The sequence below is a fragment of the Xenopus laevis genome, chromosome 2L, assembly GCF_017654675.1.
Source record: "Xenopus laevis strain J_2021 chromosome 2L, Xenopus_laevis_v10.1, whole genome shotgun sequence".
NCBI lineage: Eukaryota > Metazoa > Chordata > Amphibia > Anura > Pipidae > Xenopus > Xenopus laevis.
In genome coordinates, this window is record NC_054373.1 from 35232959 (window position 1) to 35257435 (window position 24477).

Consider the following 24477-nt stretch of genomic DNA (forward strand, 5'->3'; position numbering starts at 1 on the left):
TTCATGCCTATTACAAGCATCAACCTGGAACAGAGAGCAGATAAGTGCACACTTATGTCACAGGATCAGCTGTTTGTGAAAGGGAAGCTGAGCCCCCTCCCGCCTGCGCCTGGCACAAGTGTTGAGAGAGAACAGCCGGGGGACGGTTTTCATGGTGCCTACAAGAGGGAGCAGGTAACCCGGGGCTGCAGCAAGAAAGGGAGATTTATTGGAGAGACCAAAGACAGAAGTGCGGCTGCTCCTGTGGACAGAAGTGTGCACTTATTGAACTACAAGTCTGAGCTAGGGGTGCAGAAGAGCATCAGTAGGGTAAATAGGACCTTCCTAGTCTGACCTAGAGTGACGTCTAGGCTAGGAGGTGGAGCTACTGCTACTGAGTTGGTTTTAACTTGTCATCTAGGACCTAGTCTAGGGGTGGAGCTATTGAGTTGATCAATCAAGGCAGTTCCAGTCTATCTACAAAACAAAATTCAGGAAGAAAAATTTCACAACAGCACACTGAAAATGACAACACCTAAGAAACACAAGATAGCAAGTGAGTGTAGAAAATTTCAGACATGGTGGGAAAATGAATACTTCTTTATGGAAGTCAAGGGGAAGAGTGTGTGTTTGATTTGTAATGAGAATGTCGCAGTGATGAAGGAGTACAATGTAAAACGACACAACAAAACCAAATATCAGACCTACATGTCCTACACTGGTGTGGAACGAGAACAGAAGGTTAAGCAGATGACAACTATCCTGCTAGCTCAACAAAAGTATTTTTTCTGTGCCCGAAAAACTCAAGAAAATGCCATAATAGCCAGCTATGAGGTGGCTCAACTCATTGCCCAGCATGTGAAGGCTTTTTCAGATGGCGAATTCATAAAACAGTGCCTCACTAAAGTGCAGGAATAATATGCCCAGAAAAAAATAAAGAATTCGATAACGTTAGCCTCTCAAGAAACACAGTTGTGCTGTGAATCGAAGATTTGTCAGCCAACATAAAACATCAACTGTCAGACAAAACGTGTGCTTTTGATTTCTACTCCATTGCATGTGATGAAGCACAGACGCCACAGATACTGCACAGTTATTAATTTTTTTTGCAGGGAATGGACAATAACTTTTGCGTTACGGAGGAGCTGCTTGATCTCAGCAGTCTAAATACCACAACAACGGGTAAAGAAATTTTTGAAGCTGTGTCAAATGCAATTGACAAGATAGGACTTAAATGGGACAAGTTGTGTGGAGTTACAACTGATGGAGCTCCCGCAATGACAGGCAAGTGCAAAGGAATGGTCTCTATGGTGTGTGCCAAGGTGCATGAGAGTAGAGGTGGGGCAGTTAAAATGCACTGTATCATCCACCAAGAAGCACTCTGTGCCAAGACAGTACAGCTTAACGATGTGATGAACACTCTTGTGAAAACGGTAAACATAATTCGAGTACGTGCACTCTACCACACAAAATTTCAAACTTTCTTAAAGGGCATGTAAAGGGCATGTAAAGGCAAAAAAATAAAATGCCATTTTTACTTTCTTTAAAAATGTACTTTATATACTTTAATTCAAAAATGTGTACCGTTTTTATAAGAAACCTGACTGTATGCCATGAAAATCTCCCTTCATTTACTGCTGTGGATAGGAATTGTCAGATGGTCCCTAACTGCTGAGCAGGGAAACAATCATACTTATGAACAGCAGGGGAGCCCCCGCCTTACTTCCCAGCCATGCAGAACTCAAGCAGCTTTGTTTATGACCATCCCTAAGCAGCCCAGACCACACTGAGCATGTGCACAGTCTTAGTCTTGCAAAGATGTGTAACAAAGTTACAAGATGGTGACCCCCTGTAGCCAACTTTGAAAGCATAAATTATTTGTTTGATTAGGCTTGTGGTGCAGTAAGTTCATGTTTATATTTAGTATACAAAATACAGCATTTCTAGCCTTATTCTATTTTAGACTTTAAATGCCCTTTAACTGACGTTGATGCTGAATATGGGGACCTGCTCTACCATTCAGAAGTGCGCTAGCTAAGTCACGGCTCCATGCTTCGGCGGTTTTATTCTCTGAGATCAGAGATTGACCAGTTTTTGAAAGAAAAGGACCAAGCTCTTCACGAGCTAAGTGACCCTCTATGGTTGGCAGACCTGGCGTTTTTAGTTGATCAACACACTCAACCTCAACACACTCAAAAAAAACCTACAAGGCAAAGACCAACTCGTACTGCAGCTTCACGCACACATGAAAGCACCCTGTGTGAAGCTCCGACTGTTTAGAGGCACAGTTGCGCAACTTCAATGTCGCGCACTTCCCCACACTGTCCGAAATCAGATCTGCGTTTCCAAAGGCCAATCTCTCTGATAAAAAGGAGATATATGTGTCTGTGATTTTTCTACCATTGAGAACGATATCAAGCTGTTCGCAACTCCCTTCATGATAAATGCAGAAGAAGTGGAAGAGAGTCTGCAATTAGAACTTATAGAAATGCAGTGTGATGATTCTCTGAAGAATCAACATCAGCTTCTCTCCTTACCTGACTTCTACCGGAGCTTGGAAGAAGCCAAGTTTCCTCTGATGAGACCCCACGCAAAAAGAATGATGAGTCTGTTCTGCTCAACATACATATGTGAACAAACATTTTCTCTGATGACGCTGAACAAAAGCAGATTGAGAACCAAAATGACCGACCATCTCTGTGACGTCCTTCGCATCTCAACCACAAAACTGACTTCAGACCTGCCAGCAATCCTGCAGGCAAAGCGCAAATTCATTGTTCCCACTGAGCGCAACCGTGTTTCCCCTGAGTTCAAAATATTATTACACGTTCCATGTGTTATAAAGCCCTATTACTTAATAAATGTAATCATTTTAAGTTGATAGCATTTTTAAGACAAATATAGTTGATCAGTTAACAATCCAAACTTATTTGCATAACAAGCATAAAATATACTCTTTACTACTTGTTTACTTCTTAATAAACCAGGTGAGGCAATACTTTACCTCGAGTGAGTGGCCCGGCTGTTTGTGTATTTTACTGCATATGGCCCTTGGTGATAAAAGTTTGGACACCCCTGATCTACAAGTAGTGATGGGTGAATTAATTCGCCAGGTGCGAATTCGCTGCAAAATTTTGTGTTTCGTTGGCGCGAATAAATTCACGAATTTGGTGCGAAAATCTACCGCCGTCAAAGTTATTTTTTTCAATGCCGGCGATAATTAACGGACGTCTGTTGACATTAATAGGCGCTGGCACCAACTTGGACACCTGCGCCATTTTGATGCCAGCAAATTGTCGCCGGCGTTAAAATCAGCGTTTCGCAAATTTTTCGCTCATTACGCGGAAATTTGTGAAATTCGTGGTGGATCGAAACGGGACAAATTCTCTCATCACTATCTACAAGTAGACCTTTAGTTGGTGATCAGTGGATCTCAAGACACTGTCAACAAACCGCTTGACTAAATTACCCTTCTATTTAATGCTTTTTATTCAGATATTTATTATGTTAAATGTTTGTTAAATATAGCAATACAAATCTCATAAGTCAATACAATATTTATGCAATATTTTCCATGGAACAGAATGCTAACAATGCTTTTATGGATGTAGATCATAATGGGACAACATCACTAAAAGTAGACCTCACATTATTAAAGTATGGGCACTCCTGCTTTAAATAGTGCATAATTCGCTTGCAAGAAAGCATTGCTAAGCTTGCACAGTAATTCACATATGAAATATTTCTTTTTAAATGCAGGCTATTATGCCAATGGACTCACATAAATGAATCAAACGGAAAACTAGTAAATAATTATGTGTCAGCCTCCTGCATTCTCCGTAGTAAAGTAAAGTCTCTGCCAATACCCAGTGCAAACATAAAACCTGCTCAAAGGGACAGAATGAATCACTTGTGGACTGAAGTACTCAATATAATAGCTCATTTAAAGCAACCCATATTAATAAACATTACAGGGGTCACAACAGTGTTGTTTAAATAAAGTGCATTTATAGTGCTCACACAGCCCCAATCTTAACCTCAAAATGCTCCAGTGTAACATGTTCATGGTTAGACATTAGGAATTAACAGAGGTTGGACAATTAGTCACCTTACAAATGCTTCCCTTTTTTAAGGCACAAATTAGATGTATTGAAATACCAAAAAAGAACATTCCTGGGTCTTGTGGGATGAAAAACCTTGTTTTTAGAGCTGGCTATTTACAGGCAGATGAAGTTGGTAACGCTGAATCGGTGTCCCTGTCTCTGGGGGTCCTGGTGGGGGCTAAGCCTGAAATCCATTTAGTGTGATATTCAACGACAATTCCTACTTGCTCTTGTAGATATTCCTGGATACTTAGTATAAAGGACACATTGAGCTAGACAAGGCACTCATTTGCAGTTCGGAATATAATGGAACTACTTTTACATTACTGGCACATCAATATTTCCATATATTTTGTTACCTGGTTATGTGCTCACTAAAGATTCAGCACCCCAGGGTGCTTGAACTGAAAAAGTACCAACAACTGGTCGAGACAGACTGTGCAATTTCTGATCAAAGCATTGTGTACGTCAAACAAAAAGCCTTTTGTGCTTTAGGGTACGTGGGGGTCAGTAGACAAAATAGCCTAAAAAGGTGTGAATCCTCTCCTTAGTTTAAAACACACACAAAAAATGGATACTTATATTTTATACCTTCAAGGGTCTCTCAAAAGATACAATGGCTCATTTATCAAAGGAGCACTATGTGAAAATTACTAAAACACGAATTGTTGTGTTATTACCCATGCATTGCAGTGTTTTTTCCCCATAATTCCAGGACAGCATGCACCAATATGCGGGTGTTATTTGGCAAGTGCAAATTAGGATCTGTGATGGTAAGGCACACCAAGTTGTAGCATCTTTTTGGTATTAATACCTGCCTAGCCTGCGCTTCTTTAGGTGCAAATTAGTTGTGTGCAAATGTGTAACCTTCTGCAAGGCAGGTGTTAACTCCAGAGCTACCTTTCACCTGTGGTCCTTGCACTTTGCACACAGCTGAATCCAGTTCGTAAGAGCAGGCTGAGCCAGTGCATAGGCAATTGGCATAAGTGTGTACAGGTGCAAGGTAAATAGCTTTAAAGCACACTCAAAATAGCATACTATTCTGAACTTTGCATTTGCACTTGGGTTTGTTAACTACCTCTGTCTATATTTTGCTCCAGATAGCATAAAAATAGAATTGCTAAGCCCCAAGTAATATCATAGTTCTCATTTCTCCTTTTGTAATTCCAGAAATAGTCCCTGGACTTCCTACCAGATCAAACAGGGGGCACCCACACAGTCAGCATATAATGATATATGATAAGTCATGTGGGAATTCACTCAAATGGCAGCGGCATCTGGAATACCTTTAAATAGAAATCTGTCTATTTAAGTCACAATGGAGGTTTTCAAGAGAAAAGTAAATGGCAAAAGTGCATAAAAAGTAGCCTTTGTTATTCTTCCTATAAGCCATGTCTCATAGAGCATCATGGGATACATGTAGATATGTCTAATAATGATGTGACTGTCCATAAGTAGAATTCCCTCTTATTAAACTTGAAAGACATATAAAAATGATAGCTCAGTTTAACTTTAGCTCAGTAAGGGCTCTTACAGACGAGCGTTTTTACCTACGCTCCCCTGCGTTCCGTTTTTCTGCGTTCAGCCACAGGGGAGTGCAGGGATAGACGCATTAAATTTTTTCCAATGGGGCTGTACTCACACAGGCGCGTGTAGGCGCAGAACGCAGGAAAAATGCAGCATGTTGCGTCTCAACCTGCGTTCGGCGCCTACACGCGCCTCTGTGAGTACAGCCCCATTGGAAAAAATGTAATGCGTCTATCCTTGCGCTCCCCTGAACGCAGAAAAACGGAACGCAGGGGAGCGCAGGTAAAAACGCTCGTCTGTAAGAGCCCTTAAATTTGTACAAAAAAATCAAATAAATGATTAACAGAGTTGTTGTTGACTTAAAGGAGAAGTGTACTCAAAATAAGTATTTTTTATTAATGCATGCAACTTTTTCTTTCTGAAGCTCTCAACTTTGGTATTGAACAGTTATCTTTGTATTGGGGTCACTGACCCCAACACTCAAGCAATGTTGACATGTCAGACAGCTGGGAATAATTAAACATCAGCATCTGAAGTTTGCACTAAAGTCTTTTGTGCTCTTGTAATACATGATACTGCATCATCAGCATGATGAACACCACTATACTCTTAACTTGACCTGCAGAACTATGCTTTACTTATGCAATCTCTGTGTACAGCCTGTGCTGCCCATGGCACACATATGGGTCATATTTACAACAGGGTGAAATTTGGAGTATTTTCACCAAAAAATGAATATTCCCCACACTTCACATTAGAGAAAATTCTTTAAACATCGGTGTAAATTTACATCTTTTCTCCAAAGGCAATGTCTCCTATAAATGTTTATCAATTTACTAAGAGCACAAGAAAGAGAGAATCATTTTCTCTAGGTTAAGTCCGGAAAACTGCCATTATGAAGACACAGGGGTGGACTAGGCTGATGGGACACCGGGAAAAACACGGTGGGCCCCACCAACCCAGAACTGTTGAGTTGAGGTGAAAGCAGGTAAAAGATGCGGATGTGAGTGTACTTTCTTGTTTCTTTCTCTGGTGCTCGGGGGGGGCAGACTTCAGGAGGAGGAGGTTGCGACAAGGACCCTTGAAGTTGCACCCACTGGTGGGACTACGATGCCCAGTCCGACACTGTAAAGACAGAGCAGCCATATTTACATCTCATTATCTACATCACCTTCTCCATGCAAATATCCCACATATGTAGTTTCTTTGTGACGTAAATTATCTTTAGTTAAAACACGCCCTTTTGCTTCCTATTGAATTTGTTTTCCTATGTGCTTCTTCACATTCTTTTCTGCTCTTCCCAATTTTCCTTTTCCTTTCCCATTGTTATCTCTTTTTTGTCTTTTCTCTCAACTTTTCACATCCACCTTTCTATTTTCTTATCCTTTTCAATCTTTCTCTTTTACTTGTTGGTCCCTTTCCTCTTCCATCATCTACTTCTACTTTATTTTCTTCTGTCCACTTGACTTCACCTTCCAGTGGCATAACTTCAGAGGAAGGAGACCCTGGGGTCGCAGGGGGCCCAAAGAACGGGAACAACCCCCCTCCCTAGTGCTCTTCTTCTTTAAGTTCTTACATGCATGGGGGAGGGGATTGTGACGGGGGTAGCATTGCGGGCCTAAAAAAACATTTGGTAGGGAGCCTGACGCACTTTTGGTACGCCACTGTCCCCTTCCATTTTTAACATATTCCTTTCCCTGACAGTTTTAATATGAATTGCTAAGACAAATCCTTCTAAAATCATTCCAATACTACTGTAAGAAGACTAATAAAACAGGAGTCAAGCAGTGATTTGATTGGCAGCTGTTTGAGTGTCCTGTGCTTTCACAATCCCTGAGTGGCTCCCAGTGGGTTTTGAGTGATTTGTCTTAATGATTAATATTAGGGAATATGACAGGACAGTACTAAATTGGACAGTAGATAGCACACTTGAAGGCCAAATGTGACTTGTGGGCTGCCAGTTGGACAGCTCTTTTCCATCTTTATGACATCCTTGCAAAAAAAACAAATGTTGCACACAGAATAGTTTCTGTGTTTGCTGCCTTTTTCAGCTTGGAAAGAATAATTTTTTATATACAATCTACAAAAATTTAGATCCTTTCAGAATACAGTTGGTGTTTGGCCTCAACACTTACAGCTGATAGCCATCAGAGAAAAGTTAAATTACTGGTAACCGTTGACAACTCCAGTTGCACAGAGTAATCATTAAACATATACGTTTGCAGATTCATTGCTATGGAAGTGATTTTTTTATGTTCTTCCTTCAATCTTCTGCTTAAAAATTCCTACTGGCCTTCTACTGAGCAGCTTTTGTAGAACACAGCATGGAAAGCTGCAAGAGCTTATATTTCTGCTTCAATGGAAAACAACTCCTTTTTAAATAGTTATAAAGGGTGCACATATTTAAAATGATTCTTACTGTGTGTGTGTGTGTGAATGGAAAGTGGAAAGCAGGCAACATTCTATTAAACAATTATTGATATCTTCATACTTGTATTGCACTGTGCAAAGCTGCATCATTACAGGCAGGTGATCCACCTTTCCCGCAGAGCTTACACTTCAAGGGCCATTTATAAATTTGCACTAACCCAAATGTTGCACTGCCATTCATTAAAAATACTTCAAACACACTCCTACACTTCCATATACAGTCATATGAAAAAGTTTGGGAACCCTCTCAGCCTGCATAACAATTTACTCCACTTTCAAAAAAAAAAGATAACAGTGGTATAGTATGTCTTTTATTTCCAAGGAACATCTGAGTACTGGGGTGTTTTCTTTACAAAGATTTTTAGTGAAACAGTATTCAGTTGTTAAATTAAATGTGAAAAACTGCCTGTTCAAAAATGTGGGTACTTGAATATCATGGAAAATCTATGGGATAATTTGAAGCAGGCTGTCCATGCTCGGCAGCCATCAAATTGAACTGAACTGGAGAGATTTTGTATGGACGAATGGTCAAAAATACCACCATCCAGAATCCAGACACTCATCTAAGGCTATAGGAGGCGTCTAGAGTCTGTTACATTTGCAAAAGGAGACTCAACTAAGTATTGATTTAATATCTCTGTTGGGGTGCCCAAATTTATGCACCTGTCTAAGTTTGTTATGATGCATATTGCATATTTTCTTTTAATCCAATAAACTTTATGTCACTGCAGAAATACTACTGTTTCCATAAGGCATGTTATAAATAAAAAGGAAGCTTCTACTTTGAAAGCTCAATGATAAACAAAACTGTTGTGCTAAGCAACATTGCATCCTTCTTGCCTCTTCTGCTGATCCTGCAATTGTGCAGTTTGACACTGGGGAACCCTGAGCTACTGCCACCATCAATGTGGTACTAATTTCAGGATTCTTGTTTTGCCCACCACACCTTTTTATTTTTGGTACTGGAGGCACCAGGAAATTCATTAAGATGATCCAGGGTCAAAACTAAAAGTTTAGAGATTATGCTACTGATCCACTTGGTTTAGGGTGGATTTAGGCTAAATAGCACTAGTTGATGGAGACTAATTGCAGCCATACATGGGCAAGCTTCAGATAGGACCATGCTGTGCAACCAAATTGACAGTCTGGGCCCAGAATATGGCTTTTAAATTTGTGTCTCCAATTAAACTAAAGAGTGCAATTCTAAATGTATTTCATTAATACAAGATACCTTACTGGTATAATGGGGAAGTTTCTGGTACAGGTATGGGACCTGTTATCCAGAATGCTTGGGTCTTGGGGTTTTCTGGATAATGTAATTTTCAGTAATTTGGATCTTCATACCTTACGTCTACTAGAAAATCATGTAAACATTAAATAAACCCAAATAGGCTGATTTTGATTTCAATGAGAATTAATTATACCTTAGTTTTTGGATCAAGTACAAAGTACTTTTTTATTATTACACAGAAAAAGGAAATAATTTTTAAACATTTGGATTATTTGGATAAAATGGAGAAAGATCTTTGCGTCTATGGGGACCTTTAGTTTGCAATAACAGATGGTCAGATGTTAGAGTTTTCTTCCAAATTAAAGCCTAAAGTGACAATAGTCATTGACAGGGTCGGCCTGGGGGGCCCGTCCCACCAGGACTACTGCCTCAGGGCCCCCATCGGCCCCCCCTGCCGTGCCAGCGATGTGCATCACGCCTGTGTCGCGTTAGTACGCATGCACATGGCACCGCGGTTCTGTGCATGTGCACAAAGGGGGTTGCGCCATTAAGAAGAAGATGTGGGTGTGGACCTCGGCCAGCGGGGCCCACAAGAGTCAGGGGCCCACCAGGTTTTTTCCTGGTGTCCCGCCGGCCCAGTTTGACCCTGGCCATTGATAATTATTTCTCTCCATTGAGTAATTGCAGTGATACCTAAGGAGTACGAGAATGATAAGGAAACACAGTTATAGATTTCTCCCTTTGTTCTACAGCAGTACAGTGCACATATTTCCACAAGGGGTAGCCTGTGAACTTTATAGGGTTATATAGTAGTTGAGAAATGGAAACTTCTGGAAACTTCAAAAACAAAGCTCCACTTTTGTTTTCCCACCAGTGATTTATTTTATTGCTGGTGGGAAAGCATTTTCAGAAGAGTAGCCCCCCCCTCCCCCGCAGCAGGGCACATCAATTTGTAGGGCGACAAATCTCCCCGTTTGCTATCACCATAGGAGGTTGGGCACTGTTGTTGGGAAACAGGCCTAATTCACAGTTGCCTTTCAAGTTCATCTAACAGGTCTTCAGTTGGGTTGAGTTTATGGCTCAGTACAGGCCAGTCAGATTCTTTGACATATATCTCAGCAAATCCATATTATGCAGACTTGACTTTTGCATTATTGTGCTGAGACAACCTTCCCCAGACTGCAATGTAATTTTATATATATAAGCACAACAGATAAACAGAGTATACATTCCCTTGATTTAGGTACTCTGGGGATATCTATCGGATAATTGATGATGAAAGTTGGATTCAGAATGGGGAAATATTGTTTGTTTCAGATCAAAATAATGGATTGCAACTAATCTTGGTTTATCTTCACTAGAAACTGCAGCGAGGGGAGATTCATAATTGCCCCTGAATTCAGTGAGTCTTATATGGTTCATTGTCCTGCCAGAAAGCCAGGATGAGAGCAGCACTGAAACGATGAATTAGCCCAGAGCGTATAGATCCGGTTATACAGATAGAGTTATATATATATACAGTATGTGCTGCAGACTTTGCTCCAGAGATGTGGCAAACCTTATTTATTTTTTTGCTGCTGATAACATGGGAAACTTGAGAATAATAACAAGGGTGATTTATGGGGCTGCTCTGGCTGTAGCCCTTAGCCCAGATACCGGTGTGAGAAAATCTCCCTTCTGTAGATTACACGGTAAATAAATCCTATTGAGCAATGTTGTATATATACATAGATACAGTATACAGAGTCTGAAACAGAATCTGGGGACCAGTAAATTAGATGGCAAAAATGCAGGAATTTCATAAATGTGGTAAACAGTTTATTCATGAAACCTAAAATACAGTTTTTACTTACACCGGGCAAACAATATATACATTTTTGTTTTCTGATATGCAGCACAATAAATATATATAGCACAACTCATGAGAATTTGCACGGACACTCGTACATTGGGTAAACAAATGGAATTTATATTTCTTTCCCTTTTTTTCCCCCCATTTGTATTTGAGGTTTAACATATATAGAAGAATAAGTGGTTATAACAATCCTGTAATAACATCAAATATCCGTGTAAGGGAGAGGAAAGAAAAGGAAGAAAGAAAGAAAGAAAGAAAGAAAGAATCTGTCCTGGCTCAGTCCAATGGAGGGACCGATAAAAGAAGGAAATTCAGTAAAAACCAGAAATAACATTTTGACGGCATATCAAATATAAGGAAAAATTCATGTTGAGCACTGTTTGCTCTAAAGGGGTGATTGCTGCAAAGTCCCTTAAGTACCTTAATAGAAAATAATTCTAGGGGCTTACAGTTGTGAGAAATAGCATCAGAAGGGTTAACTTTAAAGTATTAGCTACATTGTCGGACTGGGACCCCTCGAGACCCCTAATGCAACGTCGCGCATAAGCAAAAGGAGCCGGAAGATGGGGTCGGACCCTAATTAGCTACACCAGCTTTGAGAAAATAAAAAGTAAAAAAAAAAAAAACTAACAAAAAGCTTATATAACAATTGTAAAGCTACAGGGCTTCCTGTAGTCGGGATTCGGGAAAGAAAATATAAATACCACGGTTCCCATACTTTCCTAAATTTCTCACATTTATCTGTAAGTTTTCTGGTTAGTCTTTCATTAATCATTATCCAATTCAGTTTGTCTTTGAAGTGGGAAATGATAACAAATCGTGATTTCCAGTGTTTAGCTATCGTAATTGTAGCTGCCAAGAACATAAAAGTTATCAGTATTCTTGTGTAGGTATGGGACGTTGGGTATCTTTGTATTTCATAAAGCATGTAAAGGATCTTTCTTGAGGTTAACTTGTGTTACAGAGTATATGATAGTATAGATTCGAATCTAAAACCTTTGTATATTCAGGCAATCCCACCAGATATGCATCACTATGCTTGTTTGGCCGCAGCATCTAAAGCATTCCTGGCAGAATTGGGGATTTTTCCCTGTTTAAACGGGAAGGAGCCATGAAAATATTTTTAATGGGCATTTAAAGCCTTCAGACAATGAATGAGAATGTCAGTTTTATTGGCACAGAGTTACTGCAACGATTCCAAGGTACAGCAGCCAACCTGGTATGTCCTTTATCTCAATGGATGGTGAAGATGGGACAACAGATGATCTGGCAGCCCTGAGGAGGGCATGGTTGGGGTGGTACCTGGGATTGGTATAGCTGGCTGATACCATAAAACCAACAATCTAAAATATTATTATCCAAAGGCCTTATTGTATTTCCCTTCAAGTGATACAGACAAGCGATCATGCTTTTATTACTTATTGTCTTCAGGGACAATGCCAGAATGCAATAGGTGGCACCATTCTAACCCAGTGTATGTGTTTAACATAAAGACAAAAGGTAAGGAGCAAAAACAAGAAATTGTCAGTATCACAAATATAAATTGAAAGAAGGTATATCTTGTTTTTGGGTTGTATTTTACTACACCTACTGTATTTACTTTGGCATGGGCTGGGTTAGAACCATCCTGAAGCCAATCAGAGGATTAGATTTTGTAAGGCCCCCATGGAACAGAAACAAGAACAATAATATACTGGTAAAAAAATATGTAGAGGACAAGGCAATTTATGGGGTATAGCCTATGGGGTATTTTGACCACTGCTGACAAGGACAATAGTAGCAGTCAAAATGCTCCTCTCCACTGCTTCCCATAGAAAGCTAAGGGATACATCCTACGACCTACTAGATACAAGCAGTCAAAATGCCTGGTGTGCCATCAGCCTTACTGGAAGGATACCAATCCAGCTATAGGGTGTTGTGCAGAAAGTTGAAAGGGGGGAAAAGAGTTTCCCATCCTCCTTAGGAATGTCTTTGGGGACACTGGTATGTGGTGACTGACAGCTTTTCTTATCCCAAGTCAGGGGATCCAACGATTTGACCTGGAGGGGAGTATATAGTGCAGGAGGCCTCAGTAGGGAAAGAAGTACTAAAGATAGGTAGGGTTATCTAGTGTGAGGAATAACACCTATAACAGCTCACTCTAGTAGTCAGGATTAGTAGTAGGGCATGTAAAGGCAAAAAAATAAAATCACATTTTTACTTTCTTTAATGAAAAAGAAACCTATCTCCAATATACTTTAATTTAAAAAATGTGTACCGTTTTTATAAGAAACCTGACTGTATGCAGCGAAAATCTCCCATCATTTACTGCTGTGGATAGGAATTGTCAGATGGTCCCTAACTGCTGAGCAGGGAAACAATCATACTTATGAACAGCAGGGGGAGGCCCCGCCTTACTTCCCAGCCATGCAGAACTCAAGCAGCTTTGTTTATGACGATCCCTAAGCAGCCCAGACCACACTGAGCATGTGCACAGTCTTAGTCTTGCAAAGATGTTTAACAAAGTTACAAAATGGTGACCCCCTGTAGCCAACTTTAAAAGCATAAATTGTTTGATTAGGCTTCTGGTGCAGTAAGTTCATATTTATATTTAGTATACAAAATACAGCATTTCTAGCCTTATTCTATTTTAGACTTTACGTGCCCTTTAACAAAGTAGCTCACCCAAAGGATGCACCTAGTAGAACAGAAAGGGTTAGTAGCCTAGGCATCACACACCAGTGTATGAACACATGCAGATAGAGGGCTCACAGAGAGAGATCCCAATAGGAGCACCACTGATAGGTCCTTGTAATCTAGGGCCAGACACCTGTCTAATGAGCACCACTACTGGCTATAACATATACCCTGCTTATGCCTATATCACCTGGGAAGTGAATCCCCTAGAAGTAAGAACTCCATCTTCTAAATGAAATAAAACATGTGATACTCTTTTGCTTATAAGTGTTACTTATTGCTCTTAGATTTTGTGAGCTCAAATGAGTCATATTTCATAGCCCTCATGGGGACCATCTAGTTAAAATAATTAGTTGATGTTAAAGAATTTAATAGGACAGCTCCCACACATCTGAATGAACTGAAACATGCACACAAGGATTATATATTTATAGCAATCAGTGCTATGCTATCATAATTTACTGTCTAAGGAAAACAATCCCTACTAATAATAAAGATAGAGGCTGAAGGATTCCCATTGTCCTGCCCACGGATAGAAGACTGGACTTCTGTATACTGTTAAACTACAATTCCCACCATCATCTTCCACTAGTGACTTGCAAATTACTGCTTCTTTTGTGAGCTGAAATAACTCAAAGCATTATCTGGCCCCTTAATTCCTTGGCAAAGATGTGCTGCTTCCTCGGCATTCGGTACATCTCCATGCAGGTTGGAACACTTGTAACAGAGGAAATGGGATTTTATTATTTATATTTAAAGGGAATGCGTTGATTGTGGAAAGTGAGATGGGTGTAAGTGGGTGTTTGAGCCGGTGTGGCCAGCACTGGTGCTGATATATGCACAGACACAGGCTAATGAATAAGCAGCCACCTCTTCTGCTGTGACTCATCCTTCATTAGTGAGTGCAGAGCTTATTGGGATGACAGGACTTTTTGTAGGAAGAAAGTGAGCAGAGACCCTCTCCTGTGAAAGGGAGAGACTGAGGCCAATAGCAGGGGACCTATAGTTCTAGAACTCATTCTGAAGGTCTGCGGAACTCAAAAGGGTTTTTCACCTTTGAATTAAATTTTAGTATGATGTACAGAGTGATATTTTGCAATTGGCTTTCATTTTTTTATTTTCGTTTTTTTGAGTTATTTAAATTTTTACTCGGCAGCTCTCCAGTTTGCAATTTCAGCAATACGGTTGCTAGGGTCCCTAGCAACCTCGCAGTGATTTGAATAAGAGACTGGAATGTGAATACGAGAGGCCTGAATTGAAAGATGAGTAATAAAAAGTAGCAATAACAATATAGCTGTAATCTTACAGCGCATTTGGTTTATAGACGGGGTCAGTGACCCCCATTTGAAAGCTGGAAAGAGTCAGCAAATCATTCAAAAAACTATAAAAAAATAAAATAAAAAAAATGAAGGCCAAGTGAAAAGTTGCTTAGAATTAGTTTAGAATTGCTTAGACTTAGATATTCTGTTAACAACTCCTTTAAGGCTTCAGGATCATGTAAAAAATTGGGGGCACTTATTGAAGATTCATCTAGAAGGGCCACGCTGATTGTATTTCATTTAAAGCCAGCAGTTCAGTCCTCTAACCTGAATTTACTACAATTATCCCTGATCTGGCTCCCTTAGCTGATTAAAATGAGTTTATACTAGCAGCAGGGACCTGTGCCAATAATGCAGCCCTGAGAGAGAGAGCAGTGGGGCTGCTGGGCCACTTGTTAATTGTCAGCATTGATTTACTGGGAAACCTACACTAGGTGATAGAGTGCTGAGCACAGGGTCTTTAATTTAATCTACAGCTTCCTATTTGACATGCTGTTGGTAGAAGTTTTACTGATCCTTTGTTGATATATGAATCAGTGATACTGTGCGGGTGCAGTGAATGGATAGAGGCTTCAGTCTGGGCTAATCCATTCTCCAGTGCACACATAGTCCTGTGAGGAATCCTCCTGCCTCTCTGAGCAGTAAAAGGCCATGTGCCGGCTGCCTGATAACACAGCACATAATCTCTTACTGTTCCGAGACGCAAGAGTCGCCGCCGCCGCCGACTCCTCCTTCCACTGTCACTGACTCACTGAGGACTATAAGTAAGACATCAAGCCATCTCCCTGGTGTCATCTCCTCGCAGCCATTCCCAGATCTGCAAATAAGTGTACAGTTTATAAGAAAAGGCTAAGTTTGGTCAGATGTTAAAAAAAAAAAATACCACTCCTTATGGGCAAAGAGACGTTTACATGAAGAAAGTGCCCATTAATTGCATGCAGTCTTCATAACTCACAAACATAAATAAAAGGAAAATGTATAGATATGGACAGGCCCGGACTGGCAATCTGTGGGTTCTGGCAAATGCCAGAGGGGCTGCTATAAGGTGCTATAGAAAGTCAGTAATTACTGGGCTGGTGGGGGCTGTTTGGACCTTTATGTGGGCTGATTCTCTGTGTACCTGAAATGCCAGGGCTTATTTTAATTCTCAGTCTGGACCTGGATATGGAATGGGTTTTTACTGATGTGAGGAAGGGACAGGTTAGTTGAAATTTGCTGAATATTGTTGCTCTTCTTGACCCTCTGTGTTTCTGTTTAAAGTGATTTCCAATGGACATTTGTAATATATAACTAATAGCAACCATTGAGTATCATTGACCAGATGAAAGGACTGTATAACAAAGGCCGAACTCTACAGGAGGCCTTATTATACATATACAGGCACAGCATGCTTTATACATGCAACATTCCTACTCAGCATCTTTCTGCTTATATAAATGGATGTGATCATGCCTCATACTTATCATCTTCTCTGGGACAATGACTACAGAGCAGCAGCACCATCAGGTGGTCATAAATAGATGCTGTTCTTCTGTTCTCTAAGCAGAATGCCTTGGGGCAGCTCCCATGAATAAGTATAACTGGTACAAATGTACAGGGGAGGGGAGTTCTGAGCAAACGCTACTGGGAAACTATAGAAGGTAAAGATTCTAATGACAAGGCCATGCAGATACCAATGGTTTTCAGCTCCTGGTATGATTTGATTCCTGTGACTGCTCATATTCAGGCTTGGGGCAATAAATAAGTTAGTTTCTATTACAGGCAAGACCAGTATACTGTGCCTCAGGGCTTTCAATCTGTTGTTCCCCTATTGTTAAACCAGCCAGAAGCATCTGCCTTCAGCCATTGGGTCTGTGTCTATAACTGATCTATGTTCCCCTTCATAAAGGGAAGATTATTTTAAATGCCTGGCCTTGGGCAATGTTGATTCCAGTAAACCTTGCAGGAATGAGTTTATGCATAAGCACCTGCACATGGGGCTTCATACAGTAGGATTGCTGACCTCCTGCCACTGCATACATTGCCCAACAGAATCATCTGCCCCACAATCACAACTAAAGGAGAACTAAAGCTTAAAGGGGTGGTTCACCTTAAGTTAACTTTTAGTATGTTGTCGAATAGCCAATTCTAAGCAACTTTTCAATTTGTCTTCATTATTTATTTTTTTATAGTTTTTGGATTATTTGCCTTCTTCTTCTGACTCTTTCCAGCTTTCAAATGGTGGTCACTGACCCCATCTAAAACCAAATGCTCTGTAAGGCTACAGATTCACTGTTATTGCTACTTTTTATCATTGATCTTTTTATTCAGCCCGCTCCTATTCATATTCTAGTCCCTTATCCAAATCAATGCATGCATCCAAAACCAATTGCAAATTGTCTCAGAATATCACTAGAGATGTCGCGAACTGTTCGCCGGCGAACTTGTTCGCGCGAACATCGGGTGTTCGCGCTCGCCGGAAGTTCGCGAACGTCGCGCGACGTTCGCCATTTTGGGTTCGCCATTGTTGGCGCTTTTTTTTGCCCTCTCACCCCAGACCAGCAGGTACATGGCAGCCAATCAGGAAGCTCTCCCCTGGACCACTCCCCTTCCCTATAAAAACCGAAGCCCTGCAGCGTTTTTTCACTCTGCCTGTGTGTGCTGAAGAGATAGTGTAGGGAGAGAGCTGCTGCCTGTTAGTGATTTCAGGGACAGTTGAAAGTTTGCTGGCTAGTAATCGTTTTGATACTGCTCTGTTATTGGAGGGACAGAAGTCTGCAGGGGTTTGAGGGACATTTAAGCTTAGGTAGCTTTGCTGGCTAGTAATCTACCTTCTACTGCAGTGCTCTGTATGTAGCTGCAGTGGGCAGCTGTCCTGCTTCTGATCTCATCTGCTGACTGCTGCAATAACAGTAGTCCTTGTAAGGACTGCTTTTATTTATTTTTTTGTTGTTTTACTACTACTACTACTACTACTACTATAAGAGCCCAGTGCTATTAGTCTAGCAGTGTTGGGGAGTGGGACTGGTGTGCTAATCTGCTGCTCCTAGTAGTTCAGCAGCACCAACTTTAATTTTTTTTTTTAATATTCATTTTTTTTTTATTTTACTTTTTTTTATTTTACTACCGCTGTAGTAGTGTATAAGTTGACCTTTTAGGCATTATTTGCCCTGTAGGCATTATTTGCACACTGTTTTCTTCAACCCGCCATCGAGCTGTGTGACCTTGTTCCCATTCTGTCTAAATATCCATAATATTACCGTCTCCAGAAAAAACACCGGAGTCACTTTTTTCAAGCAGCATTCATATATTTTACGTAATCCGTATCCACCGCTGTAGTAGTGTATACGTTGGCCTTGTAGGCATTATTTGCACACTGTTTTCTTCAACCCGCCATCGAGCTGTGTGACCTTGTTCCCATTCTGTCTAAATATCCATAATATTACCGTCTCCAGAAAAAACACCGGAGTCACTTTTTTCAAGCAGCATTCATATATTTTACGTAATCCGTATCCACCGCTGTAGTAGTGTATACGTTGGCCTTGTAGGCATTATTTGCACAGTGTTTTCTTCAACCCGCCATCGAGCTGTGTGAGCTTGTTCACATTTTGTCTAAATATTGATAATATTATCGTCTCTAGAAAAACCACTTGAGTTACTTTTTTTCAAGCAGCATTCATATATTTTACGTAATCCGTATCCACCGCTGTAGTAGTGTATACGTTGACCTTGTAGGCATTGTTTGCCCAGTTTTTTTGGCCGCAGCCACTGAAGCACAGAGGCCAGAAAAAATATGCCATATAAATGCTGAAAATAGTCATTTTTTGCCATACGTTGACTCAACGTATATGGCAAAAAATGACTATTTTCAGCATTTATATGGCATATTTTTTCTGGCAACTGTGCTTCAGTGGCTGCGACCAAAAAAATGCATATTTTCTGCATTTATATGGCATAATTTTTCTGGCCTCTGTGCTTCAGTGGCTGCAACCAAAAAAATTTATATTTTCAGCATTTATATGGCATAATTTTTCTGTCAACTGTGCTTCAGTGGCTGCGACCAAAAAAATGCATGTTTTCTGCATTTATATGGCATAATTTTTCTGGCCTCTGTGCTTCAGTGGCTGCAACCAAAAAAGTTTATATTTTCAGCATTTATATGGCATAATTTTTCTGTCAACTGTGCTTCAGTGGCTGCGACCAAAAAAATGCATATTTTCTGCATTTATATGGCATAATTTTTCTGGCCTCTGTGCTTCAGTGGCTGCAACCAAAAAAATTTATATTTTCAGCATTTATATGGCATAATTTTTCTGGCAACTGTGCTTCAGTGGCTGCGTCCAAAAAAACTGGGCAAACAATGTCTACAAGGTCAACGTATGGCGAAAAATGACTATTTTCAGCATTTATATGGCATATTTTTTCTGGCAACTGTGCTTCAGTGGCTGCGTCCAAAAAAACTGGGCAAACAATGCCTACAAGGTCAACGTATGGCAGTTGTTTAAAGAGAACAGTAGATTACTAGCCAGCAAAGCTACCTAAGCTAAAATGTCCCTCAAATCCCTGCAGACTTCTGTCCCTCCAATACAGAGCAGTATCAAGCAGATTACTAGCCAGCAAACTTACTATCATCTGTCCCTGAAATCACTAACAGCTCTCCCCCTACACTATCTCTTCCAAGCACACACAGGCAGATTTTTCAGATACATTTTTGCCCTTGATCCCCCTCTGGCATGCCACTGTCCAGGTCGTTGCACCCTTTAAACAACTTTAAAATCATTTTTCTGGCCAGAAATGTCTTTTCTAGATGTTAAAGTTCGCCTTCCCATTGAAGTCTATGGGGTTCGCGAACCGTTCGCGAACCGCTCGCGTTTTTGCGCAAGTTCGCGAATATGTTCGCGAACTTTTTTTCCGACGTTCGCTACATCCCTAAATATCACTATCTACATCTACATCATACTAAAAGTTCATTTAAATGTGAACAACCCCGTTAACTAAAGAAATAGGCTAGAAATGCTGTACAATATGTTTTGGGCTGCTTTACCAGCCCAAGGCAACCCCAGCCTTTTAGCAGTAAAGAGGGTCGGACGGGGGGGGGGCCCGAGGGCCCACTGTGGCTGCTGTATCAGGGCCCCCCTGCCGCATGCGCACACACGCACACCGTTTTTGCCGCAACCAGCCCAGCCTGACCCAAATATGCCCCAGTAGCTCCTCATCTTCTTTTCTGCTGATTCACTGCACACGCTCTGTGCTGCTGTCACTTACTGAGCTTAAGGACCCACTCACAATATACAGTACACAGCTGCTCAGAGCCCACTGAGCATGTGAGTGTCGCAGACACTTTCCAAGATGGTGACCCCCTGTGACAAGTTTGATGTTCTGGATCATTGCTGCTATTAAGAAGCTGAAACTTTACACTGGTGCAATAAATTCATTATATAAATTATGTCATTTTTAGCCATATTCATTTTTAGGGTTTAGTTCTCCTAAAGAACTGGCTTTGGATTAAACAACAACAAAAACAGAAAATAAAAAAGACAATGTTGTCTTTGTCCATGGCCCATTTTTATTGGATTAAAGTGGACCTGTCACCCAGACACAAAAATCTGTATAATAAAAGTCCTTTTCAAATTAAACATGAAATCCAATTTCCATTTTTTATTAAAGCATTCATAGCTGTTGTAAGCTCATTTAAAAATCTACACTGTCAATCAAATATTGTCTGCCCCTCCTCTATGCCAATGGCATAGAGGCGGGGCAGACAATTACTTTCACTTTCCATTCAGCACTTCCTAGATGTCACTGCTCTCCCCACATTACCCCGTTCTCTTAACCATTTAATTGTATAACCAGTGCATGGGGATGGACATCGGGTCCCTCATTCTGGTGCACAAACAAGATTCTGAGATGACACAAGACTTGCCTTAATAACAGTGTCCACAAAATGGCTGCTGCCTGCTTGCTATTATTTTGAAATCCCAGACTGAAGGAAACAAGATTCAAATAATTTATATAGTGTAATTAAAGTTCATTTTGCTTGATTGACTAATGTGATAAAATAGGATTTTGAATAATTTCTTTGGGTGACGGGTCCCCTTCAAGTAAAAACAAAGTTCTTTTGTGTTGGGGGTCTACAGCTTTTACTCTCATTAAGCTTCCCCATTCACGTGGGCACACTCACGTCTCATGTGACTTGTGTTCATCACTTGATCTTAAATTTGTGCATTGAGAAGAAAAAAAGATGCTACATGTTACAAACATATGCTTAACATTATTTCAGTCATCAGCTTACATGCTTTGGTTACTGGTGAACTACAACTTACCTATTCCTTCATCATGTATTTGACGTTGTAGGTCCAAACCCAAGGGGGTTGTATGGACATCATGGCCAGCACTCCTGTAAGAGCCCCAAAATTTCAACAATGCCAGAAAATGGAAATGCCCAACATTCAGTTCATTATACACATATTTAATGGTCATTTTGTTTTCAGTTTGTTATGATTCTCATAAGTAAAAAATTGAAGACAATGAAGAAACTTAGCATTTGCTGTATGGTGCTTTCTGTCCCAGGCCATAATTATCCGTTATCTAAATTTTCATAGAACAAAAAGGGGCTACATTTATAAAGACCCAGAGTGCATGTGCTCATTTGCTAAGTGCTTAAAGGAGAACTAAACCCCCCCCAATAAGAAAAGCTCCTACCTAGTACCCTAGATAGTCCCCCCTCCCTGCTCCCCCCCAAATAGTTGATTACCCCAGAAAGTGCCTGTAACATAGTACTCACAAATAGGTGCAAAGCAAGCGCAGTGAAGCGCCTTTTTTAGGCTCTTCAGTATTCTTCTGGTCCTCGTCCTTCCCTTCAACAATTTCAACCACTTTTGGCGCATGCTCTAACTGCGCATGAGCCACTTAAGGAAGAAGACCAAAGAGCTGGTAGATGGCGCCCATGAGCTCCACTGTGTTTACACTGCACCATTGCGTTAGTACTGTGTTAGGGGCACTTTCAAGAAGGGGGGACTATTTAGGGTAGTAGGTACAGGCTTTTCTTATTGGGGGGGGTTTAGTTCTCCTTTAAGGCCAGGGCCAGACAATATCTCCTCCCCCGCTGCTGTTCTGCTCCTGCTCTGCTGCACCTGGAAACATTGTTTCCACTCCTGTGCATGTAGACAGGTGGATTTCCACACCAAAACACAACATTTTGCATTTCGCTCAAAAATCTGCCCGCAAGTAGAAAGCGAAGGGGAGCAGCAGGACAGTGAATTCTCTGCCTGCGTAGAATCCACTTTGGAAAGATCATCTGGGCCTAGCCTTAATCCTGGGCCTAGCTGCACTCTGCTAAGCACATCTGGACTACAAAGATCCTATCCCCCCAATCTGTTTGCTGATGGGGTCCTCACGCCCCCCACATGAATACATGTAATGGGATTTTGCATCCTTCATTTTCTTTCTTTCTTCTTTTCTTCCTGTTTATTATTTTTACATTAGATTTCTCCAATAGATTACTAAGAGCTGCTGTTGAACTACAGCTCAGTGCCCTGACAAACACAGCTGGGAGTTGTAGTTCTGAACTAACTATGAGGAAGTAGGAGGAAGGGAACTAAATGCCAGGCCTAGTATAAACAAAAGAGGACGTTCTCTTTAAGACTTACAGGCGGTCTTGCTCCCCTAAAGCTTGCAATCAGTAGGTTTATCATGGAATTAAAGTTGACTCATGTTTAATTAGTATGTGCTCAGCAGGACGTACAATGTGCATCAAAAAATGTATCCCATGAAAACAACATTATATTTACTATCTAACTTATGTTCTATTATTGATCAGAAACTGATAACAGAAGGCCAAGTCTTATTACCTGTTCCTTCAACAACCATTTGGGTTCCCCGAGTGCTTTCCTAGAGTGACAGACAAACGTTACATGACTTTTATACATAAAAGAAAATGAGCTTCAAATAAGAAATATGACTGTGATAAAAGATATAAAACAGCAGCTATATTTCTGCTGGCAAAGTTCCCTGTAATAACACTGACTAAGGAGCAATAAATATCATTTATATTTGTATATAATATATAATTTTTAGCCATTGTGACCAAAAAAAATGATCTTGAAGAATGTCTTAAAGTTTTTAAAATCATTGGCCCTCCAGCCTGTGTTGTATTTAGCCAAACAGCTGCTGGAGGCCCGCATTTCTAGGGTCTCAAATTTGTAATATGACAGAATTAGTTGACCCCTCCTGCTGGATTAAGCAGAGCTCTGTGCAAAAGTCCCTATACTGATGGTAGAGAAAAGAGAGCGCTTGGTATTGCGGGAACTCAGAAAACAAAAATCAGTAATTGCAAATGTTAATGTGCTGTCAGGGGATGCTGGGAGCTGTAGTACAACCAGAACTGGTGTGCTGCAGGTTAGACATACTATATGTAAACAGTGAAAAAAAAATCTATCACTAACTGCACAGGGTTTTTTTGATCTCTTTAACTAGCATGGAACTAAGATAAAACTAAGGGTTCGACCCCCACATTCCTCTCCCTGAATGAAGTGAATGTGGCACACTAGAGATATAAAGCTCAAGTCAATATCTGAGTTTTCTCCTTGCAGAGTTTATGGGGGAATACATGTGCTCATGATATTTCACCCCAAGGCACAAACACCTCGAAACAGATGGCTCGCACACACAATGCACTACTCTCCTCTTTTCCTGTAATCTGTCATTATATCCATGAGCTGCACCTCTTCCCAGGCACCCTCCTTACCTCTTACCCTCTCCGCCGACAAACCTTGTAACGTCCCCTCCCAAAGAAGAAGCTGAACTGACCCAGTCCAATAATATATAAAAAAAAAAGCGAAATCATACGCCCTAACATCCCATTGTCAACAGGGTTGCACAATTCAGCCTGTTGTGAAATAATGATATAAAAAAATAGAAAATTCCAGACAAGAGGAGTCAGGAGCATTTGATTTCAAGAATAAAAATTTGTCCAGGAAGTTTCTGGGATCCATTTTCACTTATAAAAACCATGTGTGCAAAAGCTGTGCCAAGGGACAGAGTAATTTCTCTGCCATCTGGCTGAGCCCCTCTCCGCTCCACCTCTCTCTGCCTCTGTCTCTCAGGATTCACTGCATGTGAGAGCCCCATTGATGAGGGGCAGGAAGTTATACAGTTAACCCAGTGAATCCCCAGTGCTCGTGTTATGGTTCACAAAAGGGCTATGTATGATTTTTCCTCTTGTAATACATCATTGTCAGGGTCATTCAAGCAGCTGTAAATCCCCTTTGCTTTGGAATCTTTGCAGCAGGAAATTTAAAGGAAAAGTAAGATTAAAATGCTACTTGCTCATGGAGTTGACTATGTACAGCTGGAAACATAGTAACAAAACATTAAGCA

At 40.7% G+C, this 24477-nt stretch overlaps 1 long non-coding RNA gene across 1 annotated transcript; it reads right to left on the minus strand.

The window, feature by feature from the left end:
- Nucleotides 1–5985: 5985 nt before the first annotated feature.
- On the minus strand, nucleotides 5986–24102 carry LOC121399870. The gene is made up of 4 exons (XR_005965301.1): nucleotides 23846–24102; nucleotides 22950–22989; nucleotides 21423–21496; nucleotides 5986–6734 (listed from the first exon to the last, which is right to left on the minus strand). It is a non-coding gene; the product is annotated as an uncharacterized LOC121399870 (long non-coding RNA).
- Nucleotides 24103–24477: the final 375 nt, after the last annotated feature.